Source organism: Amblyraja radiata, chromosome 41, assembly GCF_010909765.2.
Source record: "Amblyraja radiata isolate CabotCenter1 chromosome 41, sAmbRad1.1.pri, whole genome shotgun sequence".
Lineage (NCBI taxonomy): Eukaryota > Metazoa > Chordata > Chondrichthyes > Rajiformes > Rajidae > Amblyraja > Amblyraja radiata.
The window spans coordinates 12926940-12936571 of NC_045996.1; the positions used below are offsets into that span (position 1 = coordinate 12926940).

At 47.1% G+C, this 9632-nt stretch overlaps 1 protein-coding gene across 1 annotated transcript in view; it reads left to right on the forward strand.

The window, feature by feature from the left end:
• strn4 (striatin 4) overlaps positions 1-7259 on the forward strand; it is a 61760-nt gene extending 54501 nt beyond the window's left edge. The window contains exon 19 of the transcript XR_004410353.1: positions 7206-7259. The gene's annotated coding sequence lies outside the window, so the exon portion shown is untranslated. The remainder of the gene's footprint in view (positions 1-7205) is intronic.
• Positions 7260-9632: the final 2373 nt, after the last annotated feature.

The following is a 9632-nucleotide window of genomic DNA, read 5'->3' on the forward strand; positions in this document are numbered from 1 at the left end:
ACCCTGGTCACTCCTAGAAGGGGGAAGGGGAGTCAGTCTAACCCTCCCCCCCCCCCCCCCCCACAGAAGGGGGAGGATTTGTACAGTTTGATAGCCACAGGGGGGGGGGGAGGTTCTCCTGTGGCATTCTGTGCTGTATCTTGGTGGAACCAGTCTTGCTGAAGGTGCTCCTCAAGACCGACACCAAACCCAAACCAATTAGGAGCAGACGAGGGCATTCGATTCAATTTGTGATCCCAGCTACCAAGACAGATGTGTACAGCAATTCGTTCTTCCCCCGCACAATTAAAGCATGGAATAATTTTCACCCTACCATAGTTACACAACCAGATACAACTAAATTGAAGGTAGCTCTTTCTTCCCAAAAACCCTTTCTGGCTTAAATCCTCCCTCCATCACCTCCAGTTTAAATTCCATTTGGAATATTTTGGAGGACCAGTGGGTTATTAAGATGTATTGTCCAAGATGCTCTGCAATTTTAGAAGCATCCTCCCCTCCGAGACCATCTCCAGTGAACTCTAATCCACCCCTAGGACGGAGCCAGCTAGGACTTATCAAAGTCCTTATCACATTTCAATATCTCAGGATATTTCTCTTGCTGCAAAGTACTCTGCAACATCCCAAATGGGCTATGAAAGGAGCTACAGGAAGTGTGGATTTTTAAAAATCCTTGCAGTTCCTGATAGAACATCCAGGAGGTGCGAAAGGGCTGCTTTAAAAGTTGAGCTAAGAATTGAATTAATTGAATTTTGAAGCAGCATCTTTATATTATTTATTTATTTATTTTAAAATATATATTTTTATTTATTAGAAGTACAGTAAATTACAGTAGTACAAGCCAGATATATCTTATTACATTTATTGTACCCCTTCATTTTTTAAGCTTTAAGGAAAAATAGAAATAAAGACAGTAGAGAAAGTTGTGTTCGTGTTAAAGAGTGATCAATTAAAAAAAAAAATTTTAAAAACACACAATTAGTTAGAGAAAATAATTAAGAAATGGACCCTAGAAAAGAAAGAAGGAAAAAGGGGAAAAAAAAAGAAACTATGGCTCTATTATAAAAACCGCGCAAAAGGGATATACCAACTTCATATTTTTCCTACCCCCTTACCAGATCATGACACCATTCCTTTTTTGAAGTACTGATGCACCTTATTCTTGTAGTAAGTCGATAAATGCAGACCACGTCTTTTGGAAGTGGTCTGATTTGCCTGCAAGGAGGAGTCTCGTATCTTCCAGGTGTAATGTTTCAAACATATTTGAAATCCACATATTTATTGTTGGTATAGGTGCGTTCTTCCAGAATTTAAGTATAAGTTCTTTATATTATTTTGATGATCTAACTAACAGTTGATTTATTTTTAAGACTTGTCATGCAATTGGTTTAGATAGGGTGAGAGCTTGGGTGGCACAGCGGTAGAGTTTCGGCCCGAAACGTCGCCTATTTCCTTCGCTCCATAGATGCTGCTGCACCCGCTGAGTTCCTCCAGCAATTTTGTGTAACAGCGGTAGAGTTGCCTGTCTCACAATGCCAAAGACCCAGGTTCGATCCTGACTACGGGTGCTGTGTGTATAGTACCTAGTACCTGTGATCGTGTGGGTTTTCTCCGGGTGCGCCAGTTTCCCCCCACATTCCAAAGACGTACAGGTTAATTGGCTTTGGTAAAACAGTAAAATTGCCCCTAGTGTGTACAATAGTGCTAATATACGGGGTGGTCCCTGCTCGGTGGGCTGTAGGGCCTGTTTCCGCACTATATATCTCTAAAATAAAGTAAAAAAAGAATCTAAGACTGTGGTGATTTTACCCTGTGATGAGGGAATGGAGATTTAGTGATTCTGCCTCTTGAGTATGCAGTGTTCAAAGGATACTGCACGGAGACAACAGATGCGTGTGCAACTGATGGATTCCATAGCATGCATAGCAGTATGGACGACAGATGGCACAATGGGCTAAGTGTTCGGCTGGCAACCGGAAGGTAGCCGGTTCGAATCCCGCTTGGAGTGCATACTGTCGTTGTGTCCTTGGGCAAGACACTTCACCCACCTTTGCCTGTGTGTGAAAGTGTGTGAGTGATTGGTGGTGGTCGGAGGGGCCGTAGGCGCAGATTGGCAGCCACGCTTCCGTCAGTCTGCCCCAGGGCAGCTGTGGCTACAGAAGTAGCTTACCACCACCGAGTGTGACTGAGGAGTGAATGAATAATGCGATGTAAAGCGCCTTGAGTATTAGAAAGGCGCTATATAAATCCCATCCATTATTATTATTATTATGAGATTGAAGCTGTAACTACAGGGGCCATCACAGGGAGAGGGATTGGCCACCACAAATGCAACTTGGAAGTGGTCTGAGATGTAACGCTGAGCCTTTACAAGGCACTGGTCAGACCGCATTTGGAGTATTGTGAGCAGTTCTGGGCCCTAACACTGAGGAAGGGCGTGCTGGCATTGGCGAGGGTCCAGAGGAGGTTTACGAGAATGATCCCAATGAATAATTAGGTTAACATATGATGAGCGTTTGACGGCGTTTTACTCGCTGGAGTTTAGGAGGATGAGAGGACACCTCATTGAAACTTACCGAATAGTGAAACGCCTGGATAGAGTGGATGTGGAGAGTATGTTTCCACTGGTGGGAGAGTCTAGAACCAGAGGTCATAGGCTCAGAATAAAAGGACGTTCCTTTAGGAAGGAGATGAGGAGGAATGTCTTTAGCCAGAGAGTGGTGAATCTGTGGAATTCATTGCCAGAGATGGCTGTGGAGGTTGTCAATGGATATTTCTAAGGGTGAGGTTGACAGATTCTTGATTAGTACGGGTATCAGAGGTTACAATTATTTACATTTACACCAAGCCAATTAACTTACTAATCTGTACGTCCTTGGAGAGTGGGAGGGGTGGAAGATTGCAACCTTCACGTGGTCCGCCCTGTTTTGACTAATGCAATCAACCCGGCGTGCACAGTCAAATAAGATCAAATAGAACAAATTGTCCTACAATTTTAGGCTGTGCACACCATACGCAAGAAGAAGAAGAACTGTGGGAGAAAACCGAAGATCTCGGAGAAAACCCACGCAGGTCACAGGGAGAACGTACAAACTCCGTACAGACAGCGCCCGTAGTCAGGATCGAACCTGGGTCTCTGGAGTTGTAAAAGGCAACAACTCTACCGCTGCGCCACCGTGCCGACCTAATATTTCTGCTTCTCGTGGGATTCAGTTGTACTGAGCAGTCTCTGCAGAAGTGGGTTGTGGGTGAAGGAGTTACATCCTCCTGGGCCGGGAAATATAGGCTGTAGTAACTAAATACCAAACAAAAGCAGAACAATTGATTCGAATCTTGTTAAATCCTCGGTCGTTAGAGTATTCAATGACACTTTATGTTCACAGGTACCTAGGTACAGTGAAATACAGTGCCCAAAATACACAGAGTCGCCACGTATAGTGAGCTGGCAAAGTTACTGAAGTATTAATTATGGTCCTGATGGACCCTCTTTGTTCTTAGCAGCCCCCACGCCTCCCCCCCCCCCCCCCCCCCCCCCCCCAAGCTGGAGTAACTCAGCACGTCTCTGGAAAGAAGGAATAGGCGACGTTGAAGGGTCTCAACCCAAAACGTCACCTATTCCTTTTCTCCAGAGATGCTGTCTGACCCGCTGAGTTACAATAGACAACAGGTGCAGGAGTAGGCCAATCGGCCCTTCGAGCCAGCACCGCCATTCAATGTGATCATGGCTGATCATCCCCAATCAGTACCCCGTTCCTGCCTTCTCCCCATATCCCCTGACTCCGCTATCTTTAAGAGCCCTATCTAGCTCTCTCTTGAAAGTATCCAGAGAACCGGCCTCCACCGCCCTCTGAGGCAGAGAATTCCACAGACTCACCACTCTCTGTGTGAAAAAGTGTTTCCTCGTCTCCGTTCTAAATGGCTTACCCCTTCTTAAACTGTGTGTGGCCCCTGGTTCTGGACTCCCCCAACGTCGGGAACATGTTTCCTGCCTCTAGCATGTCCAAACCCTTAATAATCTTATATGTTTCAATAAGATACCCTCTCATCCTTCTAAACTCCAGAGTGTACAAGCCCAGCCGCTCCATTCTCTCAGCATATGACAGTCCTGCCATCCCGGGAATTAACTTTGTTACTCCAGCCTTCTGTGTCTATCTTTGACTCTGGGCTGTTGTGTGATTTTACCAGGTTTTTACGCAAAAACAAAGAATTTCACAGTGGCTAGCTACATGTGAGACTAAAGAGTTGAATCTGTGATATCTGTGTCTCCCGGACGCTGGGTCAGTCAGCCCGAGCTCCTTCTGATGAAACGCCAGAAGCTCCTCTAGACAAAAGGCACCAGCTGTAGGAGATGAATTATTAATCGACTGAAGGCAGTGATGGAGATCTCACCACTAAAAGGTCTCGGGTCTTGTTCCGTGACAGATTGTCGGGAGGTAATGAAGACACAAGGATTTACAGCAAGCGGAGGCAACTCAGACTTCAGTTCAGCCTCTTCATTCAGTTCATAAGCGATAGGAGCAGAATTAGGCCATTCGGCCCATCAAGTCTCTGTCATTCAATAGCGGCTGATCTATCTTTCCCTCTCAACTATATTCTCTTGCCTTCTCCCCATAACCCTTGGAATACAACTGATCCTGGTCCTTATCCACCTTATTCCCCATGTCTCCCTGAATCCCTTATGGTAAACAAAAACATAGAAACATAGAAAATAGGTGCAGGAGTAGGCCATTCAGCCCTTCGAGCCTGCACCGCCATTCAATATGATCATGGCTGATCATCCAACTCGGTATCCTGTACCTGCCTTCTCTCCATACCCCCTGATCCCTTTAGCCACAAGGGCCACATCTAACTCCCTCTTAAATATAGCCAATGAACTGTGGCCTCAACTACCTTCTGTGGCAGAGAGTTCTGGAGAAACTCAGTGGGTGAGGCAGCATCTATGGAAGCGATGGGTTTCGGGTCGAGACCCTTCTTCAGACTGATGTGGGATTGGGGGGTCGGGAAGAAGAAATTAAGAGGCGGAGACAGTGGGCTGTGGGAGAGCTGGGAAGGGGAGGGGAAGGAGGGAGAAAGCAGGGACTACCTGAAATTGGAGAAAGTCAATGTTCGTACCGCTGGGGTGTAACTACCCAAGCGAAATATGAGGTGCTGCTCCTCCAATTTGTGGTGGGACTCACTCTGGCCATGGAAGAGGAGACTGGTTTTGAATAGGAAGGAACTGCAGATGCTGGTTTACACCGGAGATGGAGCCAAAAGTGCTGGAGTAACTCAGCAGGTCAGGCAGCATCTCCGGAGAAAAGGAACAGGTGACGTTTTGGGTCTGGACCCTACGTACGTTCATAAGTGATAGGAGTAGATTTGGCCCATCAAGAACTCTGCCATTCAAGCATGGCTGATTTATCTTTCCCTCTTAACCCCATTCTCCTGCCTTCCCCCACCTAACCCCTGACACCCTTATTAATCACTAATCCGTCAATCTCCACCTTAAAAATATCCATTGGTGGCCTCCATGGCCTTATATGGCAATGAATTCCACAGATTCACCACCCTCTGACTGAATTCAGTCTCAGCCTCTTCAGACAATGGATGAGAGGGGCTGAATTTAAAAAAGCACAGAGTGCTGGAGTAACTCAGCGGGTCAGGCAGCATCTCTGGAGAACATGGATCGGTGGCGTTTTGAGTCGGGCCCCTTCCTCAGGCCTTGAGGGGCTGAATAACTAGTTTCTGCTCCTTCCACTTGGATTCTTCGCAACCAGAATAATTAATTGGAGATAAATGAGCATTGAACCGTTGCCAGAGTTTGCGGTCACTGGAGTCTTCGAGGAATCTTCGTTATTATTAATAGCTCACCATGTTTGGTTCTGAAGCGATTTTTCTTCCATTTGGGGCAAACAGCTGTAGGGTTGGACTGGAGAGACTATCTGTGTGGGAATGGGACAGTGGGGAGGAGAGAACAGCAATAGGCCACCAGGCGATCCCATGCATTATGGACCAGGTTAGACACAAAACGCTGGAGTAACTCAGCGGGTCAGGCAGCATCTCTGGAGAGAAGGAATGGGTGACCTTTTGGGTCGAGACCCTTCAACGGAATCAAGGGATTATGGGGAGAAAGCAGGAACGAATGTGGAGAAAGCAGGTCATGCAAACGCCTCCGTTGCCATGCTGTGAAAACAGAGAGGATAATAATAATAATAATGGATGGGATTTATATAGCGCCTTTCTAATACTCAAGGCGCTTTACATCGCATTATTCATTCACTCCTCAGTCACATTCGGTGGTGGTAAGCTACTTCTGTAGCCACAGCTGCCCTGGGGCAGACTGACAGAAGCGTGGCTGCCAATCTGCGCCTACGGCCCCTCCGACCACCACCAATCACTCACACACATTCACACACAGGCAAAGGTGGGTGAAGTGTCTTGCCCAAGGACACAACGACAGTATGCACTCCAAGCGGGATTCGAACCGGCTACCTTCCGGTTGCCAGCCGAACACTTAGCCCATTGTGCCATCTGTCGTCCTACAGAGGATGAGAAGCAGTTTCTTCCCAGTGGCCATTAGGACTGTAAACTCCTGTCTCACCAGGGACTAACTTATTGTACCTATTCACTGTTGTGTGGTGTCTTTTTATAATTGCTGTTTTTTCTTCTTTTTTTTCCTCCCACAAATATGTAATATGTGATTCTGTTCCATTCTGTTTTTTAGGGGTTTTTTTGCACAAACCACCAGCATCGCCACTATTCATTTCACTGCACATCTCGTAAGTGTATGTGACGAATAAACTTGACTTGACTTGAACGAGCTACTGTTTTTGGATGATCAACCATGATCATATTGAAAGGCCGTGCTGGCTCGAAGGGCCGAATGGCCTACTCCTGCACCTATTTTCCATGCTTCAGTGATATAGACCGTGTGGGAGATTGCAACCTTCAAGTGGTCCGCCCTGTTTCGACGAATGCAATCAACCTGGCGTGCACATCAAATAAGATCAAATGAAACAAGTTGTCTTACAACTTTAGGCTGTGCATGCCACATGCAAGATGAATGAATGAATGAAAGTTATGCAAAAAAGCAATGATGATAAGTTAGCTAGGTGAAAACGAGTTATAGACAATGAGACTCAACAAGACGACTTTGATGCGAGTCTTGGGTCAAATGGTGGTGGGAGAGTCGGAGAGCGGGAGGAGCACATGGGGGAGCATGAGAGAAGGTTTAGTTTAGAGATACGGCGCAGAAACAGGCCATTCGGCCCAGCAGGCCCACGCTGACCAGCGATCCCCGATCCTATACATACTAGGGACAATTTTTACATTTACCAAGCCAATTAACCTACACACCTGCACGTCTTTGGAGTGTGGGAGGAAATCGAAGATCTCGGAGGAAACTCACGGGGAGGACGTACAAACTCCGCACAGACAGCGCCCGTAGTCAGGATGGAACCCGGGTCTCTGGCGCCGTGAGGCAGCAACTCTACCACTGCGCCACCGTGCCGGCCCTTAGACATTGTTAAACATCAAGTTAATTCACCACAATGTTCTAATGCAAACCAAGAGTTCAGCAACTGCAGGAATAAACAGGAAAAAACACAACCCAGGAAGCATAGCTTCGTATAAACATTTGGTTCTTGAAAGCTCTTGTTCTATGAAACATTAATCCCCTTCCCAAACAATAGCCTCTCAATCGCATTAAATCACACAGCCCTTAAGCAGACCCTAGTGACTCACCAGCACCAGCCATGCAATGGAATCAGGGCAGGTCTGATCTTAGCCTCGACTAACGTTTCCTGCAGCCATTCACCCCCACGTGGCCTAAAGTTGTGGTTTGGTTCAGTCTTTACAGCTCCCTGGGGTAGGTTTATTCCAAATACAACACTCTGAGACAAGAGGAGACACGATTAACATTGGAGACATGGTGGCACAGCGGTAGAGTTGCTGCCTAAAGCCCCCTGTCCCACTTAGGAAACCTGAACGGCAACCTCTTGAGACTTTGCACCCCACCCAAGGTTTCCGTGCGGTTCCCGGAGGTTTTTGTCAGTCTCCCTACCTGCTTCCACTACCTGCAACCACCTGCAACCGCCTGCAACCTCCGGGAACCGCATGGAAACCTTGGGTGGGGCGCAAAGTCTCCAGAGGTTTCCGTTCAGGTTTCCTAAGTGGGACAGGGGCATTATACACCGCCAGGGACCCGGGTTCAATCCTGACTACGGCTGCTGTTCTCCTCGTGACCAGAGGTCACAGCCTCAGAATTAAAGGACGTTCCTTTAGGGAGGAGTTGAGGAGGAATTTCTTTAGTCAGAGGGTGGTGAATCTGTGGAATTCATTGCCTCAGACGGCTGTGGAGGCCAAGTCAGTGGATATTTTTAAGGCAGGAATAACTGTAGATGGAGTCTTGATTAGTACGGGTGTCGGGGTTATGGGGAGAAGGCAATAGACAATTGACAACAGACAATAGGTGTAGGAGTAGGCCATTCGGCCCTTCGAGCCAGCACCGACATTCAGTGTGATCATGGCTGATCATCCCCAATCAGTACCCCGTTCCTGTCTTCTCCCCATATCCCCTGACTCCGCTATCCTTAAGAGCCCTATCTAGCTCTCACTTGAAAGCATCCAGAGAACCGGCCTCCACCGCCCTCTGAGGCAGAGAATTCCACAGACTCACCACTCTCTGTGAGAAAAAGTGTTTCCTCGTCTCCGTTCTAAATGGCTTACTCCTTATTCTTAAACTGTGTGGCCCCTGGTTCTGGACTCCCCCAACATCGGGAACATGTTTCCTGCCTCTAGCGTGTCCAAGCCCTTAACAATCTTATATGTTTCAATGAGATCCACTCTCATCCTTCTAAACTCCAGAGTGTACAAGCCCAGCTGCTCCACTCTCTCAGGAGAAGGCAGGAGAATGGGGTTAGGGGGGGGGGGGGGGGGAGATAGATCAGCCATGATTGAATGGTGGAGTAGACCTGATGGGCCAAATGGCCTAATTCTGCTCCTATCACTTATGACCTTGTGACCCGGGCTCATTGAGCTCAGTCCTTGTTCTGCACCAAATACGGGAGAGGGAAGCAGCTGGCAGTCATTCTATCGAGGGGAATGATATTCTCTCTTAAATCTCTCTGCGATCTCAATTAGCAGCTCAATTTCCCACGCTACGATTTCCTGAATTGATAGAAGTCCCACTAAGGAGTTGTACACACATTAACTTGAATTCTGTGCCGATTTGAAATTCTCAAGTGCACTTGTCGAACAATACACAGCCTGAATAGAGAGAGGCCTTCGATAGCGTGGATGTGGAGAGGATGATTCCACTAGTAAGCAAGTAAGTAAGTTTTATTTGTATAGCACATTCACGTTGAAACCAAAAAGTGCTTTACATAAAAGAAATTAGGTTTCCATACATCCGTATAAAATAAAAAGAGAAAAGACACAACACACTATAGAATTTAACATGAACCCCCCCCCCCCCCCCCCCCCCACAGCATATCAGCATTTTCCACTGAGATGGAAGGCATTAAAAAGTTCAGTCTTCTCCCTCTGTGTTTACCCGAGGTTGGGGCCTATTTGAGGCCTCCATAGTCGCCCCAAAAGCAATCCTGATTTTACCGTCCCTCTCGCCGGATGATGGAGTTCCGGGGGATGATCTCGGG